This window comes from Euwallacea fornicatus, chromosome 5 (assembly GCF_040115645.1).
Source record: "Euwallacea fornicatus isolate EFF26 chromosome 5, ASM4011564v1, whole genome shotgun sequence".
NCBI lineage: Eukaryota > Metazoa > Arthropoda > Insecta > Coleoptera > Curculionidae > Euwallacea > Euwallacea fornicatus.
In genome coordinates this window covers 287894-300091 of record NC_089545.1, presented here as the reverse complement: position 1 = coordinate 300091, position 12198 = coordinate 287894, and the positions used below count along the sequence as shown (strand labels likewise).

Here is a 12198-nt window from a genome sequence, read left to right as displayed (position 1 = left end):
TTCTTCGAGTGCACAGCATATTTATTCTAGACGAGAAATTGCTTCAAAAATAGCTACCCCCTGATTGACAACACTAGTGGACTATGGCTAGATTACATAACACCTAATGACTCTGCGTTTTAAACAAACAAAATTGTGGCATTAACTTCTAAATTGATACATTACACTTATTGCTATAATTTGTACACGTAAACGTATACTTCATAAGCGTTCGTAGCCGAAGCTTAATAGAATCCCATTTTTAGATCGTGCGAATAAGTTTACAAGCTATTAGTTTCGTCATTGCATCGAAGGGGAATAATACCGATTTCTGTGTGTTCCATGAGTCGCAGACAATTTAGAAAATTGCCACGAAATAGTACTTTGTTTCGAAAGCACTTATATGTTGAACAATGTACCTAATTATCATGAAAAAGATAATAGTTCCGAAGCAAACGTTCATGGCCACCAGAATGACGCCGTCCGATAGAAACTGCAGTCCGGCGAGGGCGTGCGACAGGCAGAGGATCATTGATCTGCGGACACCTGAAAATTTACTGATTTAAAAGAGACATAAGGTCCTGCTCCACTCTTCACATCTGTGAAATGCACTTCGACACCTTCGCTACGACGCCCGGACAGATCAGAAAATTCTGATCCATCACGGTGATGGCTTTCGAAGCCACCAGCGACGCCGCGAAAGGGTTCCGGCCGCAAGTAATCGGAAGTTACTAAGTGCCAGAGCCATTCTTAGCCGGCGCTTTAAGAATCTCGGGTGTAAAGCCTGGATGAGAAGTGACTGCGAAATGGCCTATCAAAGGATTTCTGCGGACCAGAATACTAAAACACATTTATAATTCTGACGTCATTCGAAGGACGTTTGTCTATCGGCTCAGGTATACGGACGCCGGACCGTACGCCACACACGAGATATCCCGTAAATAATGGTACGAATGAATTTCGGGTCAAAAATGGACCGAAATTTCTCCCAAGTCCATAAATTATGATTTGCCGAACTCTGGTCGCTTCGGATGCCCGTCTGATGCCTCCAGAAGATTTCCCCATCTCGATCCACAGTGGCGCATCTCGGTCTTTTGCCGTTCGATTTTCGACGAAACTGCCCAGTTTCGTTCGGGAGCCTTTCAGCAATGCTTGACGACTTAAAATTTGCTTCAGCACAAACGCACACTCTACACGGCAGTCGTGGAGGGCCATTCAGAAGGATTGGTAGGTACAATCGAGGGCAATGATCGAAATCTGCTCGAGGGGCGTCGGTACTTCGGCCGAGACTTGGAAAATGAAAAGCTGCGAGGTCTATTTCCGATTTTCGCCGACTTAGAAAACGCGCTTTAGCGCCCCGCCCATCCTGCAGCATCCGTACCATCGTTTCCGGACCGCCCTGTATATTTTTCTGGAATTGATATTTGCAACTTACCCGCTGAGCGCGTGCGTATTGTCGTCGGCAGCATTGTTGGACGATCGCAAGATCTGACGAACTTTCATCTATTTAACTGGGTCGCCGGATTTCTAGAAAATGGAGGAGAACTGTTGGAGACGTCGCATGATTCGGTCATTTTTAGCAAAGGGTTCACGGTGAAAACGCAAATAGGGGCGCATCGCGTGAACGCCCCGTTTCGTTCATCACGGTTCGAATTGCCCAATCCCCCAACGCACGTATCTTTGGAGGGATCATTACATGTAAGTCCAATCTACAACAGAGCGAGCCCTGTGCGACCAATTATACTCCTAATTCGAATTCCTTTAATTAGATAGTTAGAAACTGAACTTTTACTGCATATTTCAATCTGAAAAACCATTTTCCTTCATGAATAAAAATTTAATTAGCGTCTTTCCATGTAATTTCGAGCTAGGCAACGTAAAACGTTCTAGAATACTTAGATGGCAAGAAAAAGTAAGAGACTTTCCGCTAGACAAGTTCGAAAGTTGTAGAGTTCCACGAAGTTTCGGCATATAAAGTTTGTGCAGCCTTACTGGGCATGTAATCCGAGATCACTGCAGTGTTATAAAGCATTTTACCAACTTCGAAAGTCGCTTAGTCGTCTTTGAAAGTCGGAAATCTTAATTATTTATAATTAAATTCACTTATAGCATTAAAACGGTCAAACTTACTGAGATCGAGCGAAGCTTCGCGTTTTTTACCGATCGACATTAGTTCGACTGAAGCGCACCTGCCCCAAGTGCTTCGGCACCTCTGTCCATTTTTGGTCAACAATGTGGTTGATGCGACCATGAAAACCGAACAATTTCAGCTAAATTTAGTGTTGTGGGTCACTTCCATCAAGGCGGTCGACAATTTTATTTAAGCGTGTTACATGATTCTTGCAAAACGAGCTCACGAGGGGTCGCATTACGTGACCTCTGGTGAAATATTCACGGTTGAATACCTTAGTTAAATATTTGTCAGCAAAGGGCGAAATGAGCCTGCATGGTCAAAGCAATGACGTTTTTGATATTCAAGCTCTGTGTGTGTTTCAGATATTCCATTTGAGGTATGTCATGCGAATAGCTTAATGGATGGGAGTATTTTAGGCTCGGGATTCACCTGATTGGGATTGTGTGCGGAATTAGTGCTGATGCATCGTTCTTTTCTATTAAATAGCAAATCTGCTCCGTTTTCGACGTAAAAGTGAATGTGTACTTTACGTCGATCCGCGGCGAAGAGTGAATATGATAGATGTGTGAATGTGATACTTGTTTTACCGTACTCCGTTCACTGCCGCATTTCCAACGAATTCGGGACAACTATCATATCCTTCGCTAGACCCAGCTTAAAATCACGCACATTGGAAACATTCGGTAGCTAATATTCGATATGAGACAAGTTAATACCCCTGCTCCCGAATTTACCCAACTAATACGGGCTTCATTAATAAGTTCTCTTATTACATAGACCCGCGTTAACAATGAAATAATACTACACAATTGTATTATTTCAACCCTTTCCAGTGCAATTGTATCAACTCGTTACAAATCTAATTAACACATGTTTATTGTTATGGCGAGGTCTCCCGACAACTAAATTAAATTAATAGGCTCGGTGTTACGCAAAAGTTATACCTACTCGGCTTATTGCCAATTAACTGTTGGTTAACAAGGCTTAAAAACTGGGAGAATAAATAGAGGAAATTATTATTGTTTTTGACTATTATGCATAATTGATGTTTATGTAACGGAACGAGGAGGTGGTGTGCCGAGTGAGCACCGAAAAACTCGCGCAAACCGAAATTTCGCACGATCGCTCGGGAGACCTGAAGAGCGCCAGAACGATGCGTCACGTGACTTCTGTTCCCGATTAGATAACAAAAAAAATTAAAAAAAAAAAAAAAACGAGAAGGTTGCCACCCCTACGATATCGTCGATCGGGGGTGAGAACCGTTGCCGTTCACCGCCTTCCCTCTCCGCTCCAAGGTCAACCTGTCCCAGCTTTTCCCCCTTGCTTTACACCGATCTGGGGGCAGCGGTGTTTTTTATACACCCGGTATAGTTTCCGCCGTCACTATTTTACTTAATTCCCCAGTTTCAGTTTTTAGGACATAATCAGGACGGCAGCAAAAAACACGTAATGACTGAAAATGTTTTTATAAAGATGAATTAGCAAAATACTTTTTAACTACACTTATCAGAGTGTTTTTTCAGAATTTTTCATGTAATGGACGTATGTACGTAAACATAAAGCGGAATTAATTTTTAATCTCTTGAAAATGATGGCAAATCCTAAAAAGAATCTAATATGTCTAATGGATGTTGCTTTCAGGAGACCCAAGGGTCTGGCTGCAACTTTATTTAGGACTTTTTTCATATGTGTAAAATGTGGTCGTCGCGTGGAAAACGGAAACTGAGGATTTCGAGTCGCTGTTTGAAGAAAGACTTATTATTTTAGTAAAATTATTTTTAATCTTCGAACGTAGTTCGTGCGCCCGAGGATCGGAAACCGACGAAGAGAAGACCGCGTCCACAACTAACAACACACACACACACACACATCGAACGATGAAACAATAAAGAGAAAACTTCTTCTTCCAAATTTGTTTCGTGGTTATCATTTTTTACAAGCTCACATTCTGAGCGCTTTACTCCCTTTTTTCCTCCCTCGGTAATGGCTCTGTCACATCCTTGTATGCAGCAGCGGGAGATGAACGCACGAGAAAATTGATTGAAGTGAATTGAATCGAAAGAAAACAGAGAAAGTTCCATGATTATTCAGGTACGCTTCGTAATTAGCGAAAAAGAAGGTCGGTACCTTAGTGCGCTTAATGTGTGTACAGGGTGTAACGCAAGTAGGGGTCTTCCTTTCGACGCGACACGGACCTCAGAAAACTAAGCAATATTTTGTCGTAACATTTTTTCGAAATCTCAAAAAAGAAGAAAACCGAAATATGCGCCTATGAAAGTTCTAACAAGCACTACATCTTCAGCCACTACTCACTCCGGCGCTGGCACTCACGAGGGGCGTTCGAAATTGTCTCCGTCGGTTTCATTTGCACAAACTGCTGTTAGGAGGGATGGTTTTCCTCTAATTATTTCTGCAGCGTCTTCCATCCCTTCACGCAATTCTTCCACTGTGCTAATTTCACTCGTGAACACTAAACTTCTCGCGTGACCTCACAAATAAAATCACATGGATCGAGATCTGGTGATTTTGCGGGCCGTCTTGTTGGTCCGCCGCGGCCTATCCACCTGTCGGGAAATTGATCGTTCAAAAATCGTCCCGTGCTTCGCGCCTAAAATGAGGTGGAGCACCGTCGCGTAAAGGCCACGTAGACTGTCTAAAGGCGCGTTTTCAAGAAGTTCGAGCAAATTATGTTCCGGAAAATGGAGATGGTCTAAGCCCGTCATTCGATCTGGAAGACGAAGAGGTTCGATAAGCGGGCTATTTTGTCCGTGCCGGCCCAAACACTTAAAGAAAATTTCTGCTGGAAATTAGTTCTGGCGAATAGCGTGAGGATTTCCCATTGCCCATACGTGCGCATTTCGAAAATTATTTATTCCGTTACCGGAATAAACGGGTAAACGTTGGTTCATCCGTTACCAGAATAAACTTGAAAAAATTTTCATTACGAGCGGTTTATTGTAAAAGTCACTCACAAAAGTGTACTCTTGGGAGATGGTCTTGAGGCGTTAACGCTTGCACGTGAGAGGGATAAAGTTGGTTTTCATTTGAAATTCTCCGCACTGCCACGTGAGATGCAGGAAGTTGCTCTGCCATTCTTCTAGTACTGCTAGGATTGTCCCGAACGATATCTAAAACATCCCCCCAAACGGGTGGCGTTCTAGGAGGCCCAGGTCTTCGAGCATGTCCACCGTGCGTTGGTGTTGAGTTTCCGGTTTCACGAGCTCTTCCAGCAAGATAAACAAATCTACGGGCTGCACGATGATGTCTTCTCGGAGAGCACTCGGCACACAACCACGAAGCCGCGACGGCATTCCGGCGACGCTCCCTGTATAGCGACGCCGCGTCCGCCAATTCGTGATTCGAGTATTTATGGGCCTTTGTCGATTCAATAGTATCAATAGTGATTGTTTATCAAAAGAACACCTGCAGCCGAACTTTACGATTGATTTTTAAGCCGCATGGGCAAATCGCAACGAAAACAGTAAACATTCGATGTTTTTTGCGTTTTGCAATGGCTGATCATTTTTTGTGGAACATTTTATTTCATTTACGTCGAATTACTCGTTTGTGCAGGAACGGATTTAGATTTTCCAGAAAAACGGTACTAAAACTCATCGGCGCGAATTTCGCCCTTTGCTTTGAAGTTTCGAAAAAACGCCATATGGAGATATTTCTTGGTTTGTTGAGGTCCACGTCGCGAGGAAAGGAGAGCCCCTGCTTACGTCACACCCTGCATAATCGAAGATTAAAATTAGGAAAACGCGGTTTTTCACCGGTTCTGGAAAATTCGAGAGCTTCAGTGATACGAGAATTCAATTTTGAAAAACTCAGAAACTCCCGGGGAAATTTTGGGTAGTGGGAACAAAGTTCGGGGAAACAAGTATCGTCCGATGAGCATACGTGATGCCCCGAAGGCTGCCACATCCCAACTCTACTCGTGCTATTCCAATGACTCTAAGTGAACATTGGCAGCAGGTGCAGGAAATATCTGATCCTTTTACACGTGTTAACAAACGTGTATATTTAGAAGTCACACCTACACATTAAAAATATTTGCACGATATGCCATGATAATGTCAACATTATTATAGGCATAGTGAAATGAACTAATGATGGTTTCTCGTGGGACCTGCTTTATTCCCTAAATAAACCGCATTTATATTGAAAAGGTCGACCTTTCAGCGGAGTCATTAGGCGTGACAAATATTTTGCTAAAAACCTGGAGATACAAGCTGGAACTAAAAACCCTAACGATTACAAACTGCTGGAACGCCTTGGTATTGTACGAAATATTCCGATACCTTTGAAAATTACAATCTCCGTTGAGTCCCTCCCGAGGTTGATACAGTGAGGTGAGGCGTAGAGCGCGTCCGCACTTGGCCGCATCAAAGCCTGAAGGATCGCATGGTCTGGAGCTCGGCCGCGTGTTATCGCCATCAATCAATGTTATTCAGAATGACTTCAACACTAATTAAAATTTCAATCTCGTCCAATCCGCACGGGAACGCTTCGCTTTGAACTGTGTGACTTCCGGGGAAGCACCGACTTTTATTATTATTTTTTTAACTCGACCGAATCACCTGCTCGGCTTATTCATTATTCAACGTGCCATCTTACAAATTTATTATTTATTAAAAAGGAAATCTGATCAAATATGCAACATGTTCTGTTGCGTTCGCAATTAAAATTACACGTTTCTAGATTTCCTCGAACCGTACATAAAAGGAGTTCCTGGATAATTTATTTACAAGAACGTGCATGAGGTTATTTGGTGCATGGAAAAATCGAAGTGTCTACACCGCCGACGAGCGTACTCCAATAGCTCAACTGCGAGGAATAATTAGACGTTCTGCTTTGGGACGGCTGCAGGCACTCGTGTTAAAATCCAAAGTTTATACTCGATGGAAATCTCAAAAATATTACCTCGGAGAATCTCATACGTAGCGCGAGAATTCTCCAAAGATATGGAGACATTTTCATTCTGATGGCAATGGAGAATATAAGTTCTGACGCTGAAAAATAAGAGGCTCGCTCTCGAGGTAGGAATTTGCTTCGTGAATTAGGGAACTAAGTGAAGACATGAATAGTAAAGTTCGTTGGGAAAATGTTTGCGCTTTTTTTAAAAACTTCAGAGGACGAGAAGTTGTTTGAAGTATCCCAAAGTTGCCAGGTATGGAAATTTAAATTGTAAAATTTTCGGACGATTCAAGTTTCCTTCCAGATTCATTTTCGGTCACTTCCATTGATTCGCAGCGTGAGAATGTTGTGGTAACGAGATCAACAGGAGGTACTGTGCACAACAACGTCAGATGGAGAGAGGTCGAAATGCATTAATGCGTCCTTCAGTACTACTCCCCCCTCTCACTTTCATTTCCAGGCCTCGACAAGAATAACGGTTGAGTCAACCCTAAGCCCTTTTAACGCCGCACATTAGTTGTGATAGAGAGAACTTCTTAACACCTCCCTACCACGACCACCTCCCTTAAGTTATATTGGGCCTCCCGGAAAGTACTGTCCGTTTACGGAGAAGATTACACAGTCTCTGATCCATCTAACAATACTCGCCGTACGACATAATTTCCATTATTGTTTACGACTTCTTGCTGCGCGATGGCAATTCTAAATCCCATATTTGAAGAACTCCTTCGGAGACGCAATTCTCGAGAAGTGCTGTTTGACGTCTCCTCCATTTTCCAACTTTTTTCGCGCCAAAAAAATTTGCAGAGGGAGGAACAAGTGACGGTCAGAGGGTGCAAGGTCTGGGAAGTATGGTGGATGCGAGAGAATTTCCCACCCTAGCTCCGCGATTTCCTGGCGAGTCGCCACAGCTGCACGTGGTCCGGCACTGTCGTGATTCGATAAGATTCGCTTCCCGTTGAACGCCTCCATCATCCATCTTTTCTCGGACAACTTTAACGCATCCATCTGCCAATAGTATTTCTCCGAATTGAGCTTTCCGTTGGGGTTCCAAAGCTCGTAATTGGTCCTTGGGTGTCTCACCGTACACGCATACGCGTTCTCCTTTTAAGGCTCAATCCAGGATTGAGAGCGGAGGGGGCAAGTTATCCGGGACCGCGGTACGGTCTTTTCCTTACAATGTTTTCGTACGTAGTCCACGTTTCGGCACCAGTCGCCGTACGGTCGAAGAAAGGTTCAATTTTGTCCCGAGCAGGCAGAGACGTGCATGTGACGTCATTCAAATGTTTTCCACCTAACTCATGAGGCACCCATCTGGAATGTTTATACTGGCTTCCGAATGGGATCCGAAATGGCTTGTTGAGCTGAGTTATGTAAGTTTCCTCGCGATCTCCGTTGTTGTAAGATCTTGGCGCATCATGGTTTCTACAATATCGTCACCAATCGGAGACGGCCTCCCAGTGCCTCCTCACTAAGATCGCAATCGCCTGCTTCAAATTTTTCGAACCGTCTCCCCCACGTTCCTCCTGGAACAGCATCTCCTCCAAAAACTTTCGCTGAATTTGGACGTGCTCGGTAGCACTTCTACCCAGTTGGAGTTCACACAACGTACAGCGCCTCAATTGAACCTGAAATGACATCAGATATCTTCACTGTAGTTAATTTCGAAGGAAACATGTATACACACGCAGTTATAAAGAGACACAGCGATTGATGGCTCAAGAGAGTGTGCGCGGGCAGGTTTAAACTTGAAACGAAATCATCGGACGGAACTCTCCGGTAGATCCAACAAAGGAAGGGTACTCCGAGGGTGAGGACGAAAGAGCGCCCCTCTGTAGCTCAGCCCGTGGTCCCCGTGAAGCTGCCGATTGCAACTCAGCCGAACCTGGTGCAGCTACGAATTGTCATCATTTATTGCTCCGATACTTAGAGCAATATGACGCTAATGTCATCAAAATTAATGTTCGTAAGCAGCAATATCAAAAGTGTTAGAGTGACAATACCGAACTCGTAAAATCTGACATAAATATGATTCATAAAAATTGTTTCGGCGTTCCTTTGTCGCGTTCGAGTCATTTCATTTCCCGCGAAAATCATTTACAAACATTTTAATGCGTCGCGTATGCGTTGTAGGGGATGCACTCAGTTGAATTGCTCTAAACAATTGACAATAGAGGCCATAGGCGGAGAAAAAAAATTTTCTCCGTTGTTAAATCATTTCGTGAAAGAGCTGTTTCAGAACACTCGGGAGTCGAGCCTAAACGTACGCAATAATCGATGAAAACGCTGATTCGAAACAAGACGAATGCACCAATCTAGAAATTTCATATGAATTTAAGGAAATTCAATGTGGCACGCCACTTTGAATGCCATTCTGCACTATCTCCGAACTTGAGTCACCCCAGTCACTCTCAGCATCCGACTGTCTGGCGCCACTTGATGAAATTATTGCGATCATTCGGGGTCTGGATCGTTGCGAAGATGGTCGATAACCCCTACGCCGCCCTCTTCATCCCCTAAAGTATATATAAATAACAACGATGCCTATTGAATCATCCGCTGGAATGCCATGGCGGAAAGTGGCTGTTGGCTTCGGGGATTTCTAGCAGAAGCAAAAAAAAAAACGATAGACACTTTCCAGTTCGTAGAAAATTTCCTTTATTGGAAAGAAAACGTTCTTGGAAGAGCAATGGGAATTTTCACCTCTAAGGTTAACAGTGTATAATATCTCGGTAATAAATCCTTCTTCATGCAGGTCAGGGCTTCCCATTAAATTTAGTCTTTGAATAATTTTTCCACGTTAAAGAAATGCGCCGGGGAATTTTTTGATTGCTCGCATTTGTTATAGCGTTTCAGCGTTCTACGTCGCTGCTTCACGATTTTTCTTGGCAAATGATAAAACACTTGGGAAAAAACTTTTTTATAATGTGTAGAATTTGGAAAAAAACGCGGCAGACTGAAGGATGGGAAAGACGTCGGGTGCGTGCAACAGCCAGGCTGCTAGGAGGAGATCAAAAGTGGAATTCTGTCCCTCACCATTGGACGAATCATTGGCACTCGCCGCGCCATGTGCCCTTCCTACTCGGCGCCCACGTAACGAAGATTAGAGGGAACACAAAATCTTCTCGGGTATTATATATTTTCGATATTTTCCCCCCGTAAAGAAACGTTTCATGGCTTCAGGTTTTCACAAACCTAATTTCAAAAGGCACTTATTTCTATAAATAAAATAGAAGTTCTAACTTCCTTGGCAAAATTAACTTTAGACAATGCGCTTCCTTCCGGAATAGCCAATAGATAATGAAAATGGCAAAAACATCGGCTCAGCGCTAAGCTTCCACTTTATTTATTGGATAGCTGCGCTATTTCTGTTGCTGAGTATTGGGTTGTAATTCATTCCGCACTCTCCTTCATTAAGCTTGACATTGCTAAGCTGAGGAAACGTGATCTCATATATCCATTTGAAGGGAACGCTTGATTGATAAAATTTAACTTTCTATTAATCGTTGCACTGATTGAGACTGATTATACGTTTGATACTCGTTTGAGGCGTGGCAAAAGCCGGAATTTTGAGTAATTCATACAAAGAAAGTGATCCTCCGCAGTTCTCGCAAAGAGCATTGTTTATGTGATTATTTACACCAGAGACCTTGTCGAAGGCAAAAAGTCTTGGAGGCTCTTTCCCTATGTAAGACAATACAGCACAAACCAAATTAAATTAGTTCTAAAACGTAAACAACACTTAAGGAGCTTTGTCAGAAGATGAGCTCTAACTTCATTCAAAGTTCGTCAGGAAAGACCTTTTCTAATTTTCCAGGGAGAATGCAGAGCGCGTTTCCAAGTTTTATTTCCCTTTAAAACTCTTAGAGCTTGGTATAAGCACGCGAAGGGGGGAAACGTTCTGACTTCAATACTACGTCTTCCTAGTCTTGTTTACATGTTTTTCTTCGGTTACGTTTTGATTTCATACAAGAATGTCAACACGTTTTTGCGACTCCATAATACATAATAAATTTGATTTTTATCGATTAAAGAAGTGCTTGGTAAACGAAAAGTTTTAAGGGAGGAAGTATATTGGCGCCCGAGAAAGGAAACTTTGAAACTTGGGAATTCAATGTTATTTTAGTGGAAAGGAAGCTTACTTAGGGTAGTTATAAAAGTTGAAATCTAAGGATGGAATCAGAATTTTCCAGGAAATTCTTAAATGTTAGGAAAATAAAATTTTGCAATATCGCCTAATACAAAAGGGAAGCAAGTAGTTCTTTATCGGCATGATTAGTTTTGCCGAGAAAATGCCGAGGATAATAATTTATGTCTTACCCGAAGCCATAAATTAACTCCTAAATCGAACATTTCCTTCTCTAATAATATACCTCAGTCATTTTCCGATAACTGTTGCCCTTCAAATTTGGACAATCTAAAATTTCTCGATTGATAAAATCAAATTTATTACGTACTGAGATTCGCTTATATTCCTTAAGACCATGCGTATTGCCATATAAATTTTCTTCAATTTTGGACTAGGTTTTTCCGGGCAGCGCCCAAAGAAAATGAAATATAAATTCGTTTTACGGTAATAAACTTGGTTAGGGCAGGATAAGTTTGATTTGGCAAGACCAAAAATAGACGTTTTGCGGGGCTCGAACTAACCCTGAAAGAGAAATTACTTATTAATAAGAATTATTTAATAAGAATGTGACGAGGAACTTATGGTTCCCTTACAAGAATGCGTATAATCTATTTAGCTTCAAGGCAGGCGTGATCAAAACAATAGCACACGTGTCACACGCCACGTGGCCGGCCGCCGATTGGTCTACACCTGGAGGTGTCGAATCGTTTTACAGGGTCGCAATCAGTTTCATTTTCGTTGCTTTTACACGCGCCTCCGTGCCCGTTATTAATTGTCACCTGTCGTTCTTTGCGACGCGTCGACATCGTCATACAGACAAATTTCAAATTTATCAAATCACTTCAGCGGTAAGCTTTAATGTCGTCTCTAGTTCTATTTTAAGAGGGCCTAAGTGCGGTCCGGTTCAATAGTTTTGCCGTGGGCTATGCGCATGCGTTTGCTCCGTCCGTGTCTATTTCGAAAGTAAATAGACTTTCGTCGAACGGAAAATTAAAAAAAAAAAAACGAAATGGCCGCACTAAAGCGATGTGAAATTATC

At 42.6% G+C, this 12198-nt stretch overlaps 1 long non-coding RNA gene across 2 annotated transcripts; it reads right to left on the bottom strand.

The window, feature by feature from the left end:
- Nucleotides 1-3054, bottom strand: LOC136339229 (uncharacterized). Of its 2 annotated transcripts, none has more exons than XR_010732104.1 (3): nucleotides 2701-3054; nucleotides 1415-1506; nucleotides 1-525 (listed from the first exon to the last, which is right to left on the bottom strand). It is a non-coding gene; the product is annotated as an uncharacterized lncRNA (long non-coding RNA). The 2 variants fall into 2 exon arrangements; XR_010732103.1 differs by having other exon boundaries at nucleotides 2706-3047.
- Nucleotides 3055-12198: the final 9144 nt, after the last annotated feature.